The 25,019-nt window shown below is 38.4% G+C and overlaps 1 protein-coding gene across 1 annotated transcript in view; it reads right to left on the bottom strand.

Moving 5' to 3' along the window:
• The window catches only part of ADCY2 (adenylate cyclase 2), a 230,160-nt gene that overhangs the window by 124,688 nt on the left and 80,453 nt on the right, over positions 1 to 25,019 (bottom strand). The window lies entirely within an intron of this gene.

The following is a 25,019-nucleotide window of genomic DNA, read 5'->3' as shown; positions in this document are numbered from 1 at the left end:
ATTTGCCTAAACCACAAAACTTAATCTATGAAATTTAGGGTCAAACTTACAGCATCAGATATTCACTGTACACAACACATCAACACGAGAAACAAGTTTGCTTAAAAAATCCAGTTTTATTTATTAATTGTCTGGGACATTTCAGAGAAAGTAAAGAGAGGAGAGAGGCAGGCCTCTCCTGTGCTTGAACGTCGAAAAGGACAGAATACTGTGTGGTGATGCTAGCGCTTTCAGCTGTCCCCAATTTATTGCTGCAAAAAGAGACATATTTACCCATCCTAGCTCACTCAGAGCAGATGAAACACAGTAGAGTAATGAAACCAATTCTGAATTCAATAAAAAAAGATAATATTAAAAAGGAACTGAAGTTGAGATACAGCTGCAATCTGATCAGAGCGGGTCTCTATCCGTAAGGCCCTAGTGTATCATCTACCCTGGATTACAAATACTACATGATGTCATAGTGCTCATGGTCTGGAAGAGAAGGAGGAAGGAAGGAGGCTAAAATTCCATTAATTCTCCACAGTTAATCTAACCATGAGGTTTATGATAGATTTCCCCAGTGATCATTCATGGTTGGTTTTGGTGTACTTATGTACCAGGCAATCCTCTGTGGACTACTAGTAGTGAAAGAGCCAGAGATGTCAGAAAAAAAAGTTGGACAGTATGCTACAGTGGTTCAGAGAAAAGAAAGAAATTGTCCTGTTAACAGAAATCCATCTCCTTGAGGAATACATTTTATTCACAAAAGAACACATGAAGTGTTAATGCTCCTTTTATAAATGCACACTTTAATATGACAGTTTTAAAGAAATTGCTTTTATTTTTCTCACAAATTATAACATCATTACAGGCAATACTTGTTCCTCCATCTGTGACATCTTTGACATCTCACCTCTCACGGTTCCACAAAGCTAAAAGCAGGCACTATACACCTTTGCCATAAAAAGGATTGATGTTTTCAATTTGATAAAACTTTTCTTTCTTTCCCTAAAACTTTAAGATCATGGCATTATAACGTTTCTAAAAACATCATTTGAGTTCTTAAAATTTTCTAAAATACATAAATGTAAAAACAAGGAGAAAAATCTACATTTCTCACTTTCTCCAAAGAACCTCTTTTATGAAGTAGAGGGATAAGAAATAGTTTAAATGAAACATTTCACAACAGCCAATAATTCAAAAAACCATAAGAGATGATGGTGAACAGAAAAACATTTGAACTCAAAATACTTTTATATATATTTGTAAATCACAACTGCTTGATTCTGCTTTGATGTCAGCAACGTCACGGTACTCTTAGAAGACACGGATTCGTGAACAAAGATCTTGCGTGAGAGATTACAGTGCAGGGGTAGGGTGTTCCAACTGGCAGTCACCGCTGGTTTTTGAAATTAAATTATGAAATGAGAACAAATGCCTGAAAATAAAGATTGCTGGACATAGAAAATTCTCAGATATGCAGTGGGAAGGTTTAGGAACAAAATGAACACTGATTTGAACTGAAATCAACAGTGTGCTGTCATCATCTCTATGTATGGATCATTGTCGAAAAGCCGCACACAAACTTACTAAATGTACTGTCCAGCTTCATAAAGTTATAGACTATTTAAAGCAAAACTTCAGGAATATAACCAATTGAAATTAAAAAAGTATACTGTGATAGGTAGATGGAGGAGTAAATGATGAGTATCATCTTCACAGCCATAGAAAAACAGATTACAGTTTTATGACTGAACTAGCTGAAGTGAGAAAATAGATGGAAACAAGTGACTGACAGTCAAGGAAGCTAATTAACCAGGCTTTTCAGACTCTCAGTGGGGTAATTCAGCCCACATGAAGCTCTGTGCTGGCTTCCAGTACGTGAATTAGGCTGTTCAAAGACAACTCAGATACCTCAGCCATTGCCATACTTAGTGTAGACGTAACACGTAAGTGTATAAGTGAATATATAGATAGAAACCGTGTTCAAAACATCGTTAATTCTTTTGGCTAGCATGGAGTTCATTCAGAAATGTGTCACTAGGGTATTAACTTAGAAAAAATTTCCAAGAAATGGATGAACTGGTTTCTAACTCAGTCAAGCCTGTATGGAGTCTAGCTTGAGTGAATATTGGTGTATTTGTCACTGAAGAGTTACTGAGTGAAATACATATTGTCAATAGACTGTTCAATGGATAATGCAATTACCATTACTAAACAAAATAAACAACCTATATACTTCTTGCTGAGTATCTCTCTTCTCCTAAGTCTTACATTTTCTTCTGAACTGTGGTCCAGTTTCAACATATGAGCTGGAGACAAGCGCCATCCCAGGTTTGCCCTAAAGTCTCATAGGCATTCTCCTAGAAAGAACAGGTCCAAAGTTTTCCTCAGTCCAAAAAAAGTAACTGAGCTTCCCACTTCCTAAGCAAATACTCTAATCAGTATGCAATCGTACAAAAAGTTCCTCCAGTTCAGCCACCTGCTCTGAGAAGATCCCATGCTGTGAATCCTACCTGAACCGAAGCACTTGGAATGAAATTCTGAGTCAGACCAGTCTTGTCATTTCTCTAGGCTAGGACTCTGCAGTGATTTCTCTTTTCCTCTTTTTTTTTCTCCCCACCACTGCCTCCCTCCCCCCCGAATGCTGGATAATAAGAGAAGATGCAGTGGCTCTTCTGGCAACAAACTCTGCATCTTGCTGCGAGAGCTCTGATCAACTGTGCAGATAAAACTGTAGCCAAGAATCTCTATAAGGGAATTAAGGGGCACCTGAATAGACTACACAACACGGTTAGGGCTTCTGCCAAGGAGGACAAGCATGAGCTGTGGAAAAGGGTGTAACTAACGAAGGCAACTCAACAGCAAAAAAAGACCCAGGTGACCTCGAAGACAGTGTTGCATGAACCTAGTTCATCTCCTTTACAAACAGACACTGCATGAAAAAAAAAAAACAAAAACCACAATATACATAAACTCTAGTAAGTTCCCACTCAATTCACCATGTGGAAACACTGAGTCACACAGCAGAAGTTCTAAGCTCTTTGTACAGTCAGTGGAGAGGCAAGCCCATCTCCTGGGCCATCTGCACCCTTTAGATATATCTATTAAGTGTACACTGTGGTGAAGTTTCTGCTTAATCAATGAATAAATTCAATGTCTGCAGAAGGTGATCTAAATATGAGTCAAAAATTAATGCAAGGAACACCAAGATACCATCAGGAAGTATCTCTGGGTACTCCAAGTACCAGCTTGTACTTCTAATCAGTTATGGCACATTGTCATACCTGATCTCTCTTCCATCTCTTTTGACATACAGAAAACTGTATGCCCTTCCAGGCAATGGGGCATTTTCTAAATTGTGTTTTTACATTCAAGCACATGTATTTTTTAGTATCAGTGAATATAAAGTAATCCGCAGTCTAGTGCTTAACTATCAAAATAGATTGTATTTAAAACCAAATGAAGACAAAGATGAGTAGCTATGACTAATTTCTCAAGAGAGTACTGAAGTTCACGGAGTTGCTCAGAAAATGTAGTGTATTATATAGCTTACAGAGTAATGGTGCATCTTCCTAGCTCAACGGATGAAAGCTGCCTACAAAGGTATATGCATACAAGGAAGAATTATGCTATATAAAAATAGAAGAATTATAATATAGGCTGCTGATTCTGAACTGAAGCATAAATCATTTGTTAAATATCTTACTAACTGTTGTTCAAATATTGAATATAAAAATCAGTTGTCTACAGAGTTTCCCTATGTGGAAACCCTCCAGTTTATGAGTTACTTTGTCGCATTTCTTTCCTCTTAGATATTGTATAGATCCTTCCTGCAATTCTTGCATGAACAGAATTTTTACCACCCATCCCCCCCCAACACAAACAATTAATTACTTTTTTAATAGTTAGATTCTACTTTTCTTCTGGATAAGAAAGCTGAGGAAATGTAAGCTGAAGGGTGGGCAAGAAAGGTTATAATTTATAACATCTACATGGAAATTTATGGGAGAAAAAAGAATTCTTGTGTCACTGCCAAGGTGCAAATTCTTTAGCTCTGCAAAGATGAGTAGTCTCTCTCCCCATTTTATCTTTCATTTGATGGTTTGTGGTGTGACTAGCCAAGCTAGGGAACAAGTGTGTACTTCTTTGGAACGTGTACAGTTTTAGATTCAGACAAAATTCAGCTAGAAAGAACAACACTGGGTACAGTTAAAAGAAACTGAAAAGCAGCATTTAAAAAGGAAATAATTAGCCACCATGTAAATTAGTCATTCGCATGGTCACCATGTACCAAATGGTGACCAAATACCATTATTTTAGTACATGTGTTCAGAAGGTTTTCCAGCTATTCCATGGAACACTCTTGCCCATGGAGCTCTGGCCAGTAATATGATGCTGATTTGTTTTCTTTCACATTTCCAATTTCCTATGGAGGTCCAAAGTCAAGAGTTCTATCATTATAATACAGTTCAGTGTTAGCAATATCTATGTGATAGCTAACAAGAAGAATGACAGAATTGAAAACAGGAGATGGTTGCCCATATGGCAACCACTGTTTCAAAAACAAGCAGTTTGGGGAGTAGCAAAATTAATGAAGTCTGGATTCCTATGGATTTGTATCCTTTTGCCCATTTATTTCCTTACTTATACTTCCAACTCCTCAAACAGGGCAAAGATTGTTATAGCTATAGCACTAAATCTAGTGATCAAGTGGTGCCCTGGTCCACCAGCTGCTGTTACACCGCGTAACAACTGGCCTTTTTCTATATTTGTCTTAGTGACATCACTAAGTTGGAGTCTCTATCGTGAAAGCTCCTGTCTTTCATAAAGGAATGTAACAATCTTTTGGATTTCTATTTCTGTTTCAGAGCTGATGGTACAAGTTCATGAATGAAATTTATTTGGGTACAGAACATTACAGGTTGAAGGACAGACAGAATATAGGCAACTGCAGACTTACTTCCTCAGGAATTAAGAGTAAAAATCAATTTCTTTAATGACTGCAACATTATATTTAGTACTCTGAAAGGTAAAAGATATTTAAATCCTTAAATACTCATGGAGGCCACAATAAGAACACACTACAGATGAAGAAAAGAAACAGGAAGCACCAGTATCCTCAGACCTTTGTCTATATCAAGGAGAATCTCAAAAGTTTTTCAGAAAGGTAAATAGAAAAACAAATTGCAATTTTGCAAGAAACGACCCAATTAAAAACAAAAAGAAAATGCCAAAAACCCCAACAACCTAAGATTTCTCAAAATAACTGAGAATCAACAAAAAAATAAGAGTTTGAATTACTCATTACTCCAGATGTCAGCAAACTGCTCCATATTTTCATTGCTAAACTAAACTTCCTAAAAAATCCCTTTGTGGAAGGGGAATTGATGTAATTTTACAAGCCAGGAAGTTGTGACACTGTCTTCTAATTTGTATGTGTAATTCTCTTTGTAGCTTTTGCAATCAGAGTATTGTGGACACCAGCAGGATACTCCTTTTCTGTAATATCTATGTTATTTGACGTGATTTTCTTTTTATCATTATTACAGATTGAAGTTTCTCATAGCTCCAAGCTGTTCTGTGGAATGACAGGATTTATTTTATTCAGCTCTGTGCATACACAGAGCCTATCTATATGCCAGTGTAGATGAAAACAGATCATAAACTGTAAGCTCTTGAATCAAAACCAGTAAAAATACACTAGAAACAAGAATCAGAATTATGGTCCCTTTAGATCACTTCTGTGTAATACAGAATCAATATCACTGACTCTAATTAATGACTCTTCATATTTTGAATCTAAAATAATTTCTTGCCAGAGGGGAACTCATACTCTCTTCATTCAGAAGGAACCAGCCAGCCACTCCACTCCCCTTCCTGCCTGCAGAGAGCTCTTTCTGTGTTTACAGGCGCCTCTGGGATCATTTTATTTCTTTACTACTAAAACTGCTCAAACACATTTGAATATACAATTAATTGAAACAAACAAACAAACAAAACCAAAAATTCAAATCTATTCATATATATATTTAGGTAAAACTAACAGTAACTTTGGGTTTGGCTTGAATTTTGGAAGCAGAATCTGTAAACAACTGATACCCTCATCCATCTTAAAAACTAAAATGTAATCCACAAAAGACTGAGATTCATTTTTAGGTCCTGGATTTGATATAGGAATGAGTACTAGCGTGCTATATTAAAAAAAAGGCATTTAATACCATAAAATTTAAACAGTTTACTTAAAAAAAAAAAAGAAAATCTACAGGGTAATACATCAATCTTTGATATATTACAGAAATATTTCATCCTATGTTTGATTTTGGAGATATCGTCAGTCTTTTCCAAGAAATTAATCTGCTTTACTCTTTAAAAAAAGACTAAAATCTGTAATATAAATATATTTACTTACAGGACCAGCAACATGCTGCCAAGTTAAACGTGTAACAGTAGATTTCTCCTTCCTTTCCCTCAACAGGAGTATTACTAGGCTATCATCTCTCCTGTACTATCTACCAGCCTTCATGAAATTTCTTCATATATTGTATATCCTTAAACATCTCCCCTTCTGGCAAGTTTTACAGAAATTAATCAATAGGTTCAAAAGCTACCAGCAGAAGGCAGGACAAACAGAGAAATGAACTGATAATCACATATGTGCTCTTTATTAATGTACTAACTTCTGGCATGCCTAACTGAAAATGAGATTACCCTCAAAACCATAATGATGATTTCATCTTTCTTCCCCAATCGCTGTGGTTTATATTGTGTGTAACTGCACTGCATATTACATATGCTACATACTCTCAGTTATCAACATATAATGAAATTAAAATCAATAGACAGTTGAGTATTACATGAATAAATTACAGTAAGAACATGTACTCAACATAATTTTTCTATTGCATTGCAAACTGTTGGCAATTAATATGTGTTTTAATCTAATTGATAGACAACAGTAATTAGACATTTTGAAATAGTATTTTTTATGATCTCTAATTAAATGAAATTATGATTTATATAGGAACGTTTTTCTTAGGTAATATTTTCCTCTATCAGTATTCATAATGAACTGGATAAGCTTTTTAATAGGAAATATTCCTCAAGTATTTGTTCTGCCTGTCTGATGACTACGACGAACTTTTATCAAGTTCATTTTTCATAATTTGGCAGCCTGTGCTAGGAAACAGTGGTCTTTGGCTACTTACTTCGTGAAGAATGGTGTGGAGCAGAAGGGAGAATAACAATAGTGGTGTATAACCAAGGAAAGCGATGACCTACAGAATTGGATTAAACTGATTCCAGAATGTCCTCAGAGCCAAAGTTTTTAATGATGATGCTCTTATATGTGTTTGTAATGTTTTTTAAGACCTTGGTTACCATTTTGAACTATACTGAGACCTCCAATCAGCATTTGGGTTAATTCTTAATTGGAAGGCATCTAACAGGAAAATTTACTCTCAGGAAACCTTAAAGTTCAATTTTCTGGTGTCAGGAAAATGCTATCAAGAGTCAGCAGGTCAGGACAAAGAAAGTACTTAATTTGGTTTACATTCAGGAAGGAATGAAGTAAATGCTAAAACCTCTTCATGCTGCTGCTGCCAACTCATTCCATCTTTGCACAAAAGATGCCATTTTCTCTCCTTCATGCCTCAAAACTGCCAAGACGTCATTAGTCAGGTCAGACTTTCTATTCCAAAGCCTTAGTGTGAAGCATGTTGGACACCCTGAACCAATTTTTTCTAAATCACATGGTTTGTGGGCATATATTCTGACTAACACCTCAAAAGTTAGCACAGTACCTCACATTCATACCAGTATTAGTGACAACCCCTATATGTGATTATACATTATAGACACCTAAAATACTACACAGCGTTATTAGGAATAGGCTATTATTCTTAAACTAGCTGAAAGCAATGATTAAACAAATGGAGGTACTTGTCTGGGAAAGAGACATTTTCCATACTTGTTCTATTCTTTAAGTCTGAATATAAGAACATACCATTCACTCCTACCTTCTGTTCCTTGTCTTTTAAAGCACTATTTATCCATGCATGGATCTTCCCTCCCAGCTACTCAGTTCACTGAAAAAGCCTAGGAAAAGGACTCTTTCAAAGGCCTTTTGGAAATCCAAGTAGAGCTATCAATTAAATCAGCCTCATCCACGTGTTTGTTGATGCCTTCAGGCAACTTCAAGACGTTTTTAAGAAAAAACTTTCCTTTACTTCTTTCAAAATAGGATGCGTTTATCCCATTCTCTATTCTTACAGCTTCAGTTTTTGCCTCATGAAGACATTGAGTTTACAGACTTATCGTTTCCCTGACCCTTTCTAGAACCTTTTTTTAAAGTTTATTTTCGTGTTTGCTACCTTATGGTCTTCAGGAGTCAAGGTCTATTTCAGACCAATCTATATATGCCCTCCTTCCCTCATCCCTCTGAGAAGGATTTTAATGTGGGAATTTCTTCAGTTTCTTCTTCACTGAACAGGGATACAGAAATTGTTTCTCTGCAATGGCCTTGTCCTCCCTGAATAGTTTTATAACCTGGATGTCAAATGGCCTTACAGACTCTCTGGAAGTCCTTTTACTCAACTCCTGAAAGAAGGATTGAGCATGCAAGGAAGGGGAGATTGGTTTTGTTCACTGTCATGGCTCTAGATGGTATCTAATATAAATTACATACTTTTAGATATATGTTCTTTAAACTCCTATCATCTGACCTGTGTAACTGCATGGAAAGGTATTTTGCAACACCCTAAAAAACATTTGCACAGATGAAACGTTTTCACTTCGGCTAATTAAATTCAGTGGAGCAAATAGATTCCAAAATTGCTGATAAAGCATGCCAGATCGTTGCTAATTAGCAGAATGACTTTTTCTAGCAGTAAAAATTGCAACTACAACAGGCACAAGACACAAGGTGAATCGAGGTAGCTCCACAACCTTTTTTATAGTTAGACTACTGTGCGTCTAAGGCAAATGTTATTTTAACTGAATTACAATTTAAAACTGTTTATGATTATGTAATATTTAAAGTAAAAAATTTAATTTCCATATTATCATTTTCTGACAGATTGTGAAATATCTTTAGGGCTTATATTTTAATTTACTCTTTCCTGGGTTCAAAATGTTCTTTAGAGGTTTTGCTTCAGGGATGAACCTACAAATTCTGTGGACCATACAAGAAGCAGGTTTTAGGTTCTGAATGCATGGGGGGGAAATTAAATTCTGGCAGTGAACATGACAAAGTCTTCCTTTCCAAAGAATGTATTTTAAAAATCAAATGGGTTTAATACTGTGAACATGAAGACAAATACAAGTCCACTAAACTGGCAATAATGCCATTTCCATTATAACCTTGTCTATTACCTACAGCTCTGCCTTATTAGCAGATTTTGTATTTAACACATTTCTTACAGATTGGTTTACAGTTTGTATACTACATTTCTACATATTTTAGAAAAGACAAGTTGTGAGTCTATTATTGAAATACATCATGATGCTTTGCAAAAACCGACAGGCCTTCCTACGTACAAAGAGAAGTTACCAGTAATATGACGGAAAGAATATTCCAATTTCCAGATGAATATAGTCATATTGTTATTATATTTATTAATTTCTGACTTCATTCCCAAATTTGATTGAAATAGTATTGGAACACTATGGATAAAATAGAAATAGTCACACGAAAATACAATCTCTTTTTACGAATTCTGATGTACATGTAGCAACAAAAAATAAAGAAACAATTTCCCTTCTCCAATGTTTTTCATGTCCCACCTGTATTTATAAAAGATGCCTGTTTTGAACCTAGCATGTTCTAAGCTAATAGAAAAATTACATCATAGGTGCTCCTAAGAAGCAATATGAACAATGTAGAAAGTGCATTTGACTTGTGGGGCTTTTTACTGTATGGAATGACTACAGTTTTTATTCTCCACAAAAAAAATAATCCCATACAAAAAGAAAATTCCTACTCAAAACCCACCAGTTTCAGTTGTTAATACAAGTTACCTTCTACAGCAAAGTAAGTTTCACTCTGCAACCTACCTTTTAATAGTACAGCCTGCCATTAGAAAGATTTGACAACATGTCATGAAGATCTAAAGTAATACTACACTAAAAAAGGCCTGGAGCAGAGAAGGGTGCTGGAGCATCCACATGTTGTGAAGTAACGTGCTATCTCAGGGAAGCAGGAATCTCAGTTATGTAAGTCAATCTTGTAAACACAGGTTCCCAAATCTGTAAATCCACATACACATTAAGTTAATTTTTCCTTCCCTATTTTTCCTCACTTAACATTCATCTCAGATGAATTTTGGGGGCCGCCACTGGGGCTAGAGAACTGTCCCTGCTCTGTTTTACTCACCAGTTAAACATCTTCACATGTTTCTCAGCTCTCTACAATGGGCACTTACTATCTCTACTTTGAATACCCCAATCTGATCAGCAAACTCGGCTACCGCCTTCACCACCTTCTGCAGAAAAAGGTTTTCAATCTACTCTCCTCTTTGAGGAAGCGACAAAATCGCAGCTAGGAACCACCAGTTATCCAATGTCTCTAAAAGAGCACACAAACTGACTCTTTTCTTTCCCCACTCCCATTGCTTGTTAGACATTTCTACAAGCCGTGGGATGCTGAAGAACAACACAGGCTAACCTAAGCTCTTCCCTCTCTCCCAAATTCATTCCAGCACAAGTTTATCACTCTGCACAGAACTTCTCTCCAAGCAGCTTTCTGAGACAGTCTGCAAACAAACGCAGCTTAGATATCCAGGCACAAAGTTGAAGAACTTAGTATTTGGGTACTAGTGTCATAGGAGGCTAGTACAGTGGCTAATTCAGTGCATTATGTGTTGTCAGATCCTACCAAAAACAGACGGGTTTTCTCCCTTCTTTCCTACACATAAAGCTGATTAAGATGTTCCAAGACTGCCAAACAACAGGTTTCATGGCAAATAGCTATGGACACTGTAACAGAAGACTTCAAAATGACCAGACAGGATTTACGAGGTAAACACCAGGCTCTGAATGGCCAGTTAGATGGGCAACATCAGTAGGTCTGGCTTTTGCAAGAAGACAAAGACAGGTTTGGCCCCTGCCATCAGGACTTCTTGAAGCAAAAGCATGAGAAAGAATATGATCAGCAGCTCACAGGAGAGCTCTTTAAATGCTGGCCTCAAGCCGGCATGAGGGGAGCCTCATGTAAGGGTCACACAATAGGACAGGTAGAAGACACCCCAACACTTCATTGCTTAAAATGCCAGAAGAGGGACAAAACAAGTAATGGCTTGCAAGGATTGCAATGAGTAAGGAATTTTGCTTCTTCTAGTCAAGGCTTAAAAATTCCTGCTTTGGGTTTTGTCAGTGCTCCTTAATTCAATCACTTTGTTTAGACTTTTTAGTTGGTGGCTCCGGGGTTTCCTTGGTTTGCAGTTGTGTATACATTCAAAATTGTGACTTTCTTTTGTCTTCCGACAGATTTCTTCATCTTCCTCCAACTCCACTTGTTCACTTCTGTAGGAGAAGAAAGATATCCCAGTTTGAACTGTGCAGGTAGAGCAGATAGTGTCCACGGAGGTAACACAAAAGCGGACAGTGAATTGCTTCAAAGTGGTCCTTTACAAGTCACTCTTCAGTAAAAGCAAGCAGCAGCAAGAGTAATGGCTATTAGAGACAGCTAGCTGGGCAGCACTGAAAAAAAGTTTGAAAAGCTGAATCAGTCCTGGAATCCTGAATCAGTGCTAACAGAGGCGCAAGTTGTGCATGAGGCAACCATCTTTAGCAAGGCAAACACAGACCCAGATGCAAAGCAAAATATCAATGAATAGAAAAGGAATTTACGCTTGACAGAAAATAAATATTTGTTACTCTTGTTCTGTTCCTACTCTGAAAGAATCTTCATCAAAACTACTTCAAAGGCTGACAAAGAAAACAGTTGTATGCCTTTTTTTTTTTTTGGTGTTTTGTGGCGCTTCCAACATTGCCTGTGTGGCTGAGAGCACGTGTATCCCCATTGCGGTTACAAATGTGTATATGTTTCTATAGTTAGCGCTGTGCTGAACATACTTATTGCCTGCCAAATAATAGAAAAATGTTTGCAGAAAACACACCAAGGCAGTGCACACTAGCTGTACAAGCACTGCTACAGACCCCCAGAGATTATTTCCTGGAAAAAGTATTTTCTCCTCCAACAAAATCTCAACATTCTTTCTTTCATCCCATTCTGGTTTGGGAAGCTACAGCCTCTCAGATAATATGAAAATGTCTTTTAGTGTCTGTCCTTATCCTAAAGAGACACAGTAATAAAATTGAAGTGCTCTCTTTCTTAGCAAGCGTTTACCACAGAAAATGAATTTCATTAGTTCTGAAACTGGAGAAGCATTCTGAGCCAATGTCTTACCTACAACATCACCACAAAAATCAGCAATGTTATATCGGGGATGAATGTGGTTCTCTTGTTAAAAAAAGGGTGTATTTTCCAAAAGCAATCTGCCATTTCCACATCAAAAATTGTCTTTTGATTTATATTCTCTTCACATTTGCATACCAGATCAATAGATTTTTCTTTGTCTTTTCTAAACCAGAATGCTTGGAGATGGTCTCACATATAAAAGACCTAGCGTACTATTTTCTCATTAGGTTGTTAGAGACCTCGGTAGAGCTGCAGTTGAAGGTCCAATTCAAGGACATGATGGGATGCAACCACAAGAGCTGAGAGAGCTTGCTGATATCACCACAAGGCCACTCTCAATTATCTTTGAAAGCTTATGGTGATCAGGGGAGATTCTTGAGATCTGAGAGAAAGCAAATGTCACTCCTATCTTCATGGCAGATAACTTTACCTTGATCCCTGGGAAGACGATAGTGCAAATCTTCCCAGAAGCTATTTCCAACCCTATGAAGGACAAGAAGGTGACTGGGATTAGCCAGCATGGAGTTATGAAGGCCAAATTACAAGATATGTTGAAACAATTTAAAAAAAAAAAGTGACATAAAATGACTAATACAGTCATCAAATCTTTCATTAATTTCCGTGTAACTGCCGTATCTTATGCTATGTTGGCAAACTATAGAGATAATGTTATTATACATATAAATATATTTAGATGTTATAAATGCTACATACAGATTGGGAAAACAAATAACCTATTTAAAATCAGAAAAGATAAAATTCTAAAACTATAAAAAAAAAATATACCTAACTTATCCTAAATATTTTTAAATGATCAAACAGTTAATACTGCTGTGAAGAAACCCTAAAATCCTAAGAAGCAAATCACATATAAAGTATTCATTTATGAATAATGGTTGTTTCATCTTAATCAAAACACATCCTGCTTAAAAAGTATTATTTTATTAGTTTGGTAAAAGCTTAAACAAAACATCATTCTAGTAAACAATGAGCTGTGTTGCTGTATACTAAAACACAGAAACTACAAATTAGTTGCACAGCCTGCAACTAATGAGCACTACTGATAGCTGAGAGACACTGGTGTGTTACAAGTTGTAATACATATCCTTTAAAGATGGATCTGTATGGCAAATGGCTAACCACAAAACTGCAAGACCAAAACCCAAAGTTTAAAGCCTTAGAAAATATACTTCTTTGACCAAGGACACAAAACTCAAGATGGATCTGTATGGCAAATGGCTAACCACAAAACTGCAAGACCAAAACCCAAAGTTTAAAGCCTTAGAAAATATACTTCTTTGACCAAGGACACAAAACTCAACAGTAAAGCAGTGGTCATTTATCACTGCCAGCACACTACAGCATTAAGTGTCCTAGCAACCCTTCCCAAATTTTATCCCATGCTCTAGTGCAGGTAACTCTCAATCCTATTACCACTCCCCTCCCCTTAATTCTCCTCTCAGATATCCTTTGGGGTGTCACAGAGAACATGCTGGGATGCTGTTACCCTCTGTGGGACACAGCTATAGCTGTACACCATGGTCACCCACTTTTGGTTTGAGGTAACATAGTTTGAGGTGTACAAAACACTCTCTTACAGAAGAGTTACTCCAGGATGATGAGTATAGTTTAGCCTGAATCCCACCACTGCCATATTGGAAACTATCCAGGCTTGGAAGTGCTTTACACAGTCAGAATTTACTGGAGGTAAACATTACTAATTGTTGTCTTCTAAACGGAGGTAGAACTGAGGCAGCAAAACTGCATTTGAAGTATATGTAGACACCATGCAGTTGCTTTTCCTGAGCAGGTAGCTTCAACTTTGTGTTACCTTCCCACCCTACAAAAATAACCATAAGACTTTGGAAAGTAAGCATGGAGTAAAATTCTCTTTGTTTACAAAGAGTATCAAAGCTGCACTGCTATAAATGAAGTACCTTTATGTTTTGCCCTCTTTACAGATAATCCAGGCATTCAATGGGTAAAATGAGGGATGTCAGGTGCATTTCAAAGGGATCTACTATACTAGCTGGGTTCCAAGAGCAGTTTTAGCTGCAGATTATAGGCAGGGAAATGACACTATCCGGTGTTTGTGATGGGCACACACCTATTAAAAATCAGAAGAGAGGGTGCCAAATATTGGTCTATTCAGATTTTAAAAATCAATAGTCAAACCTAGCTGAAAAAGACATAGTAAGTTCCTCCATGCTTTTAAAATAATGTAAATTTTACTAGCACATTTTCAACACTTCTTGCCAGTGAACAATTGCTATATGTGTTCAATAAATGATTAAATGAATGGAGCTTAAAATAAGTTTTTTTTTTTAAACAAATGCCACAATAATCAAAGAAGAATCAAAGAAAGAGCTTAGCAGGAATTAAACTAGCAAGAAATAAAAACAGAGTTCAAACAGTTCATTAATATATTTAATGACTATGCATTAAAAGCAAATTAAAATTGATTCTAAAACCATCTCAAAAAAGATCTAGCTTGCTTTAATGAACTTTTATTCAGCAGTCTATTCTTTCATAAGTTCTTTGTATGCTTGCCTGCTATTTTATATTGTAGGCAATATTAATCTGATTTTTAGATGATCCTTTACCAGTCTTTCAACATTAATTTAATATTCAATACAGAGCTTATCACAAGCAACATGCTTATAGTCGGTTTGAAAATGCTCAATGGATAAATCCAATCAACCACCAGTAGTCAATTCAAACAAAAATTAAAAAAAAAAAAATGCACCTCACAACACAACCCATTATCATTTCATATGGTTAAAAACACATCTAAAAATAAACAAACTATAGCCGAGTAGCTGGAAATCCATTGAAAATTTCTATTATGGATGAAAGAAAAGATTAGTCTCCTACCACAACTAGAGACTAGTATCAGATAGATAATTAAGGACTGAAGCACAAAGGGAATACAAAGATTGGTGCAACTAAATATACAGAATAAGGACAGTGAAAAAACTTGTTAGAATTATTGAGAAATTATCTCACAGCAGAAGAACATGTAAGAAATTTTAAAATACAGAAATTATTTCATTCATTATATTAGCTTCTATATTACTCATACCTGGGAGAAATATTGAAAGCGAATCAACTGTCTTAAAGACAATGCTCAGATTGAAACACGATGCTGACCAAAGTGGTTATAAAAACACCAAAACTGTCACGGACATGTTTAAGAAAATGCCTTACGGTTATAGACATGGCTGTAAGATGAATCCTGGATTCTAAATGTCTCCCAAAAGTAATACTTTGTTTCACATAAATTATTTTTATGCTTTCCACATTTGATATTGTCAGCTTGTTTTAATAGTTTGATATTCAAAATATCAAAAATATTATATCCCACCCCATCAAACAACCTCTTTTCTCCACAGGTCCTTATTTTTCAAAGAAAATTAACAACCTTACATCCACGACAGGAAAAGTAGAATAAAATTAGGAAACTACAGAGCTGTCAACCATCTTGCTCTGCACCACATGATGGGGTGGGCCAGTGCCTGCTGGCTCGCAGGGTAAGGTAGCTGGAGAAGGTGGTGCCTAACAAGGAGAGTGCCCTTTCCTCTGCTGTAACAGTGCCTTGCCCGCTCTCCTCGTGGGATCCCCAGGCAGTCTGCCCAGATCCCGTGCCAGAGTGGGTCCCCAGGCAAGGAAGAAATTACAGGCTGCAGAAAATAGCATGTAATACAGGAACTGCAGGGGAAAAAAAAAACCACAAAAGGGAGAGTAGGCGGCAAACAACTAAGTTTCATGTGCTGCATTTTAGACGAGACATGCCTGTTATTGCTGTTAAAAAAACAAACAAACAAATTAAATACTCCAGATTTGTCTGCCATCTAGAGTGTTTATGGTAGTTACAGGAACTTCTATCACATCATGGGAAATGTTGCCATAACTGAGGAAATTTAAATCACATTTGAATAAAGATGTTTTGGAAACAAATTAATTGCATATCTTTTAGCTTGCCTATGCTCTGCTCAGTTGCTATTTTTTTGAGGAACTACTGCAGCAGGGGACTATCAAAATAGTGTGTGACCTTACCTGACACGTGGTGTTTGGTCTTTAATTAAGGTCAGCATGACCTAGATCATAGCAAACATCTCCAAGCCTTAATTCTGATGGGAAAATCCATTCACAAGATAGAACCAAGTTTCCTCTGTGTTAAGAGAAACAAATCAATCTGGATTTTAAAGCATGGGTATAGCAGTGTCAAAGTGGATACAGAAAGACTCTTTAGAAGCTCCATGACAGAGGAGCAGAAACAGATTTTCTTTTTTTTGTGCTGCTTCAAAGGTTGTCAAAGGCAATCACCATCAACACTTACTGCATGGGGGGGAGCCAAAAACCTTTATGAGATTTGTCAGGTGAGAACATAATATTGATCTGAGCAACACTTGCAGGCTGCTGCCTAAGATTATTTCTTACTCTTTTTTCCCCTGGTTATCAACCATTTTGATGTAAGCCTTTCTTCATAGCCCCAATAGCCTCTTCTTGTGTCAGTCTTCAGACCAAAAGGCCCACTCAGGACCACTACCTGCTGGTCGCGCGCCCCGCTCTGGCAGTACTAGCTCCTAAAACTTCACAGTTCATGGCAAGGCAAGGGGAAATCTGTTTTAAAAATGTCTAGGTACTTAACTCAGGTGGAAATCAAAGCACTGTATAAAATATTCATAAGTGGCTTTTAGGCACACAAATATCTTTGAAAATTTGGTCACAGTTCATTTACATTGAAATAGCCTATTTGCACTACAGTCACGTCTGGCAGCGAGCAGCTCGGGAGATTGTTTTATTCCGACTCCTCTCATTCTGTTTCCTTCTGCCAATCACTTCCCCCTCCTTGAGTTTGTATGCATCTCATGAAGCAGTCTCAACCATCTGGAGCCCATGCCTCGCCTTTGAGAAAGTCAGTAAAGCAACTCCTCCTCTCAAAATCAAGGCCACTGAGATGCAGCTCACACGGCAGAAAAGCCCCAGCCTCTCACAGGTTTTCTAAGACCCACCACCGGTTGGTCTGCTTATCGATCCAGCCCTGGCTCGGTGCCTACGAGTCAGTTTGTGTCACTAGCAGACAGCAAGACAGACTTCCTAAGGTGTTTTGTGTAGGAGTGCTTGTCTTCACAGCTGTAGCAAGAGGGCTGTTTGTTACAGCGATCTTGCAAAGTTACAGTAAGATGGTCAGAGCTCGTCTGTGCAAGCAGATTTTACGGTATTTTAAACTAGAAGTTCGATAACAAAGATGGATGGTGGTCCACAGGAACTACTGTGGGCCCACGGTAGGCCAAGATTCAGAGTGGGGGAGCCACTGCTAGGGTGCAAATGAAAACTGATTCAGTTAAGCTATACAAGACTATAACCTACGGCACCAGATGATCCTCGCAGCTACTTCTGGCTTGGTAATCTACACGTTAGCCTTTACTTCTGCTTGATCGGCACACTTAAGACCCTAAGGCACTTTCTGGCCCTGGACAAGTAAGAGTTATAATAACGTCCAGGCTCATACTGATGATACAATGCACCTCCTGTTCCAGGTGAAAACTATTTACATTCCCCACAGTGCAGAAGGAGACAACAAACAAAATCACAGTAAGGAAACCCATTAAGTTTTATTGATTTTTAGAAAACTTTAAGAAAGCAGGATGAATCTTTATGTACCATATGAAAGATCTTAAAATAATACACAATAATGATACTCATCAGATCTGTTGAGAGTAGACAAGAATACGGGCAAATACAAGGCGTTCTTTTCCGCTTCCCGATTTGGCTTTTCCTTTGCAATAATCTTCCTCAAAATAAAATATTATAACATGTTACAAACATTATATAGCATGTTTGAAGTCAAATTGTATGAAGGTAAATATTAAAATCAGCATTTAGCAATAATGGAAGATGGAAGAAATGGAGGCATATAGCAGAAAGATGTATTTCAAAGGACTTCAAATAAATCAACAGGACTTCAAGAGACAAAGCCAGAGATACAGCTCAGCTCTTCTGAATCCCAAAGCAATGTACCGCGGCACTTTGGCACTGATGAAACGTTATCACTGCTCTACCTTTAGAAAACACAGAAGTTTAAAATAGTTATGTAACTGAATACAGCTTTGGATTTATTTTTTTATCCAGCTCAACAAACTTCTTAAAAAGTTGAAGAGAATTAACTTCCGTTGAATGTCTTTTAATTTGATTCTCTACAACACTGTAAGGAAAGGGGAAAAAAAACCCATCCAAAACAACAGAACAGGCAAAGCTGGCTGCCGCAATACAGTATTAATCGTATTTGCTGTTCTCTTTCCAGAAGCTTACTTATGTAAATGTAAGAGTGCAGGAGACTTACCAAGTATTAAAAATATCTAGGGTTTTTAAAGAGAAATAATTATTTTCTCATGTACGCTAGGGTTTAGCACTGTCCCTTACCTCTGCTACCTCCCCCCGCCAAATGCTGTAAATGGCAGTGAAAGAAAACTGAACATCAACACTCTCAATCTATGTAGGAGATATATACACTACTTGCTCATCTAAGCCTATCCTCCCCCTCCAGATAATCTGACTCTCAGAGGCAACATTACATTCATCATGTGGTCTGTGTTTTAAGCCATGAGTAATCAAACCTGATAGTCTGTTGCTCACCTCATGGCAAAGGGCATGAGGTTGATGGACAAACAACAATGCGAGGAAAGACTTCCGTACTTGGGTTCCGCCCTATGGTATTCAGATGTGCCTAATTCCAGCTGGGGGTTAAGCTGAACTAAAATGAAAGGTACGGACACACAAACCTAACCAAAAATCCTTGCTAGCCACAGCTGAAACACAACAGTATTGTATGGAAGTATTATTCTCAAAATACAGTCCGGAGCCTTTGATTTGCTACTAAAATTACATGTGTAGGAAGAGGGAAAAAATACATATATTTATCTCTATAAATATATATATATTTATATATATTTTTTGTATATATAATTTTGCATATTATATGTACACACACACACACACACTAATACTGCCAAGACCTCATATAATGGGAAACATTTCTTCACTGCTAAAATGCTGAATTCCACAGAATGTATCATGAATTTTACCTGGTAAACTATCTGGTATCCATAATACGAACAGATCTGCAAGCCTGAGTTCAAGGAAATATGTATGAGGTTCAAGCCATACACCCTGCAGTTCTACTTTGATCCATGTCTTGGACGCTTATTAAGGGAAGACTCTAATATCTGAAACGTAACACCCCTTTGAGACGCTGCTTATTGCTCAGTCTTTTGTGAACTGAATTTGTCAGGATGAGGCACAACATCCATAATGCATTCTGAAAATTCTCTCATCAGCAGCTACACAATTATCATTGCCTTCTTTTGGCATCCAGTTAATGAGCCACTAATTACATTATCATTCAGATACACCACAATTCTTCTTTTTTTAAATTCATGCCCATTTATATGTCTTTTTTGGTAGGTACAATTTTTTAAGAGAGGAATACAGTTATCTTAGAAAAATCAGGAATATCAAATTATTCCTCCTAGTCGGAAGGATTCTTTGCCTGCTCTGAAATATGGAATTTCATTTTTGACATCTCAAGTAATATGGGTATAGAAGCATAATTTTTTTTTAAAGATTCAGCTTCCCAATCCTTAAATTGGCATTGTTCAAATAACAATAATTCAATAATAATAATAATAATGATGATGATGATGATGATGATGATGATGATGATGATGATGATGATGATAAAAATCAATATGCAACAGCCCTGTGGAAACAATCCTAACTGCTCAGGTTTTAGCATAATGCAGTATAATCATAGTCACTCTTCTCTCATTTAGAATTATTTCTAATGAAAAAAGACCGTACATTTTAACTTCTGACACGAAAAGCGAATGTATTTATTTCTCTTACTTCACTCTAATAAATGCATAACAATTCTTTTGCGCCTCCTTCACAAACCACAGAAGCATGTGCATTTTGTTAGGCAAAATATTCTAAGTCTTCACCTCAAAATTGCATGGGTCAGGTCACAAATTTTTCATTTCCTTCACTAGTAACATTTCCGCTAACTTGCTCTTGCCTTGAGGATCAGGCTCATTTTTTTTCTCTTTATTCAGGGTCATCAGAATTTTCAATGACCTACTTCCTTACTAAACAAGCATGCTATGAAGTGTTAATGGATTTTCTGTCTTACAGACTGTGCTTTCATATTGTGTAAGGGAAAACTTTCAGATCAGAGAAAGGCAACAAGGAAGATCAAAGGTATAGAATGAATAGGGAAAGATAAATAATTTCCAATTCTTCAGCCAGGAAAAGAGATGAAAGGGGAGGTGTGACAGAGGTTTATAAAATCATAAATGCCCTAGAGAGGGTGAACTGAGATCAACTGTTCAGCCTTTTCCATTGTAAGAATCTGGGGGACTTGGGTGAAACAAACAGGGTAACAGGTTTGAAACAAGCAAAAGATGGTTCTTCTGATAATGGAGTTAACTGCTGAACTCCTCGACAGAAGATGATGTTAAGCAAGATGCAGTATACTGAAGGTTTTTTAAAAAAAAATAAAACCCTAAATAAAAAATTCTAAAAAAGGTCCTGCCAGATCAGAAAAAGAAGTAAGAAATAGGTTTGTAAGAAACAGGAAATTACAAGAAATAAGCAAAAATGGATTACAAACCAGGGTGTGAGGGAAGTAGAAAGAAGAAATAAATAGTGGGAGAAAACTTCCAGCAATTTACAAGGAAAACATCAAATTTGGAAGGCTAAAATAAAGTGGTAGACTTCTGACTTTTGCTAGTTTGTAGCCAATATGAACCAAAAGGTGCCACTTTCCAAGCTACCAACATGAAGGCCACCAGTAACAGTTTTTGAGAAGGGAGGATTTATTTTTATTTCCATAGTGCAAAAGAAGCCAATTTAACTGCATGCACTGTGACTGCAAAAGAGCATCGCAGGTACAGAGGACCCTCACCCTGAAGCAGTTAAGGCAACCAACCATGGATTTTCCAACTCTTGCTTTATCTCTTGGCTCCTCAGTTCCCTGAGATACCCCATTATGCCTCACACCAAATCATCGAAATTCTGCCTAGCTTTAATGAGAATCTGGACACTGCTGTCACAGACTATCTAACAAGTAATACCAATTTTTAATAAGAATAGAAGGAACCATGTCAGTCATTTTAGGGATGGAAGGAGCATTCGTTATTGTAGATCCCTTTTCAGAGGCTTTAGTAGTCAATCTGTTTCTCAAAAAGTTTTAACAACACTTCTGGCTTAGCTCTAACAGCCTGGCCTCACCTCTGCTCTTTACCCTTACATTTCTTTCAGTGCTTGTGAAGAGAAAAGAAAACATACCCCACCACCTGAATGGATGCTCAATATCTCTCTAGGGACAGCATCTTCCACTCTGGCAGTTTGCATAAGGAAAGCCTTCCCCTCAACATACACAGTCCCTCCTCTCTGCACACCTACAAGGCCTGCCTGTGGCAGTGTTTTGCTGTCAGGTATCATATCAGTCCAGTAATTACAGAGCAGCATTCTCATTCTTTTTAACTCTGGTACTACTGTGGTTGCATGGAACTCTGACACTGATCAGCAAATGTATAGTGAAAAATCAATCACCTCGTCATACAGTAATACCTATGCCTGCAACTCCCAAGAGGAGACATGAAAGTTTAATGTTTCTCACTATGGCCATGGCTTATGGATTCAGGGCTCAGCACATCCTGCATGTGAATATGGAGAAAAAGGGTGCCCAGAGAAGGAACCGCCCCCATGTCACGTGACCGTACGTCACCTCAAGTGGTGCCAAAGAGCAGAATCCCTTCTCTGGAGATTTCTGCAGGTGGAAAGAGACCACAACAAACTTAAAACCACAACCATGTTAATAAAAGAAACAATATCACGTGCAGTTATCAAGGAGAAGTATATGGTTTTATTTACATAGTACACGTGGTCATACTGATTGATTTAGGCAGAAAATAATTCTGTGACCTAGTTTTGTTACGAGTGACCAAAAGAGAGTGCAAGACATTTAAAGCATTCATTTGTAAAGAGAAGAAAGTTAAATCTTCATCAAGACCACTGAGAAAATCACTTCCAACACAAAAGCCATAATGCTGTTTAAAGATATACAGAATTCTATTTGCAAATATATGGCTCTGGTCTACATTGGACATTGCTGAATCCGGTAGCCTGACAGAGGCGAAGCCGCTGCAGCACCACGTCCCCATGTCCATCCAGTTGTGAGGCATGTGGGCACACATATATACAATACATATATACATATATCCATGGCCAGCCATACAGATCAACACAGACCGAAAACACAGCACTCGGGCAAACACAAGCTGCACCAATGTCCTGGTCCTGCTCCCCTCTCTGGCTGACCAGGATGAAAGCAATTCAGCACAAAATACGTACCTAGATACATTATGTATCCCTCCAGTAACTGGCCATAGATACCCCGTCTGCTCAGTAGCTGGCCCCTGAATCACAACCCCCCCCCCCAAACACGTCTCTCTGGTCCAGCTTGGACCCCCTGCTTCCTCCAGTAGCCAAGCCACACAGCCTCTGGCCTCTCCAGCACCCGACCCAGGCTTACGGGCTCGTCTCCCACTCACCAGCTAGTCTGGCCTGACCGGTGATCACACACGCTGCGACACACACCCACAAAATACACATGCAGTACAGTCTCTCCAGCTGCCCCCACTCTCGGTCCACTTTGACCCACGGCCCCTTGCCCTGCAGCTGCTACTGAGACCTCTCATGCACTCCCGTCTCTCCAGCTGCTGCACCACAGACACACGGGCCCCGGTGACCCGTGGGTGCTGCACGCAGACCCCCATGCATATACATGCACACAGAATATGAAGTCCCTTCGTCTAGTTAGAAATGGAGGTTGAGAAGACAACAGGACAGACAGCATGGGCCAGGCACAGGGCATGGCCAGATAACTGTACTGACCAGCAGCCTGTTAACACATGACCAACCCCTTTTATCGCCTTATCCCTCTGTTTTCCCACACTTGTTCCTCCCCCAAACCACTATGATCCCTTCCTTCCCTCATCTTTGGTTCCTCCCCCAAACCACTATGATCCCTTCCTTCCCTCATCTTTGGTTCCTCCCCCAAACCACTATGATCCCTTCCTTCCCTCATGTTTGGTTCCTCCCCTAAACATCCCACAGTAAGTCTTGTGCAATCCAAACATGCTCTATCCCAGCATCCCATAATGAGACCCACAGCCTGCTGGCAGTGACTCCCTCCATCTGTAGGGTCAGCTGGGGAGCCATTCCCATTGACTCACCTGGTTGATGGTTGTCACACCTAGACACTGGGGCTAATGGCTGTCCTGTGACAGCCCAGTGAGGAGCTGGGCCAGGGTGTCCTTTTTGCTCTGCTTGGGTCATTTGGGTTCCTCTGTCATTGTTTCCCTGCTCCTTCGTAATTTTGCAGATTAGCTGCTAACTAACATAGACCTAACAGTCTATCCAGCTGATCCAATCTGAGAAGAGTCAGGGGAGTTTGGAAAGTACAGACATGGACATCAGCAGAAGGTTGTGACAAGGAAAGTATCCAAATCTCTTGTGAAAGCAGGGGCATGTTTCTTCCAGAGAGGACCGGCTGGGTGCAGCTGCCATGATTTCTTAGTCCAGTAGCAGCGTGAGGAGGGTTGGAGTCACTGCTGGGGCTGATCCAGCAGAGCTGAACATGGCTCTCCAGCACATCTTCTGCTGCCTAACTGTGGTCTCCTCTCATCAGAGGAGGGAAAGCAGCAGAGCTTTGCCACTCGAGACCCATCAGCATCAGTCGCGCGTCCAAGCCCTGCATCAGGCAGCTGAAATGCAGAGCTGGGTTTAACACTGACTCTGCTGAGGAAAGGGGTGTCACAAAGTGGGATCTTTATTTGCACTCTGCTCTAACGGAGCAGGAGCTTAAAGGTTACTGACAAAGCGCAGGACTGTCGATACAGATAGGTCCAGGGAGGGTTCAGAACACGTTTACAAAGGTTGCTGCTTGCTCCTCCACTGTCCCGGGCAGGCCAGCTCTGCTCGCGTGCAAGCCCAGGATTTGACTCAGGAATATTTTTAGCTAATGCAGCTCAATGGATGCTGAAATAATGTAGCAGAGAGAAAATAACTAGATAATGATTTAGGGGACTATATGCGTAGCATGTACAAGAGACTCTGAAGTGACATGGTCAATACCAACAACAGTAGAAAGGGAATCATCTCTGCATTCAGAGGTCATCAGTGCAGCATCCATAAACTGAACTGAGATGAGAAAGTTAGCCAAAACCCCAAGGAAAGCATTCACTGTCTAAGCCGCTAGATAGCAGAAGAAAAAAGGTGTCATCACTGATGACTGAACAGCTAATAAAGCAAAATCTTAGAGCAAATAACGCAGAGCATTATCAAAGGTGCCTTATTATTTTTCAGCATTCCACTTCTCTTACTTATTAGCATTTATGCTTTTATCACCATTTTTGCACGGATCATTTCTATCTGTTTCTTCTTGTTCCCCTTGTCCTTTTTGCTGCATGTTCTTTTTTTACATCGTGACCATTTCTGCTCTTTTAAGACTTTCAAAGTGTTATCCTATGCTTATTTTACTAAAAAGAATGGG

This window comes from Calonectris borealis, chromosome 2, assembly GCF_964195595.1.
Source record: "Calonectris borealis chromosome 2, bCalBor7.hap1.2, whole genome shotgun sequence".
Lineage (NCBI taxonomy): Eukaryota > Metazoa > Chordata > Aves > Procellariiformes > Procellariidae > Calonectris > Calonectris borealis.
The sequence above is the reverse complement of the archived record's forward strand: the minus strand, read 5'-3'. Positions and strand labels throughout refer to the sequence as shown.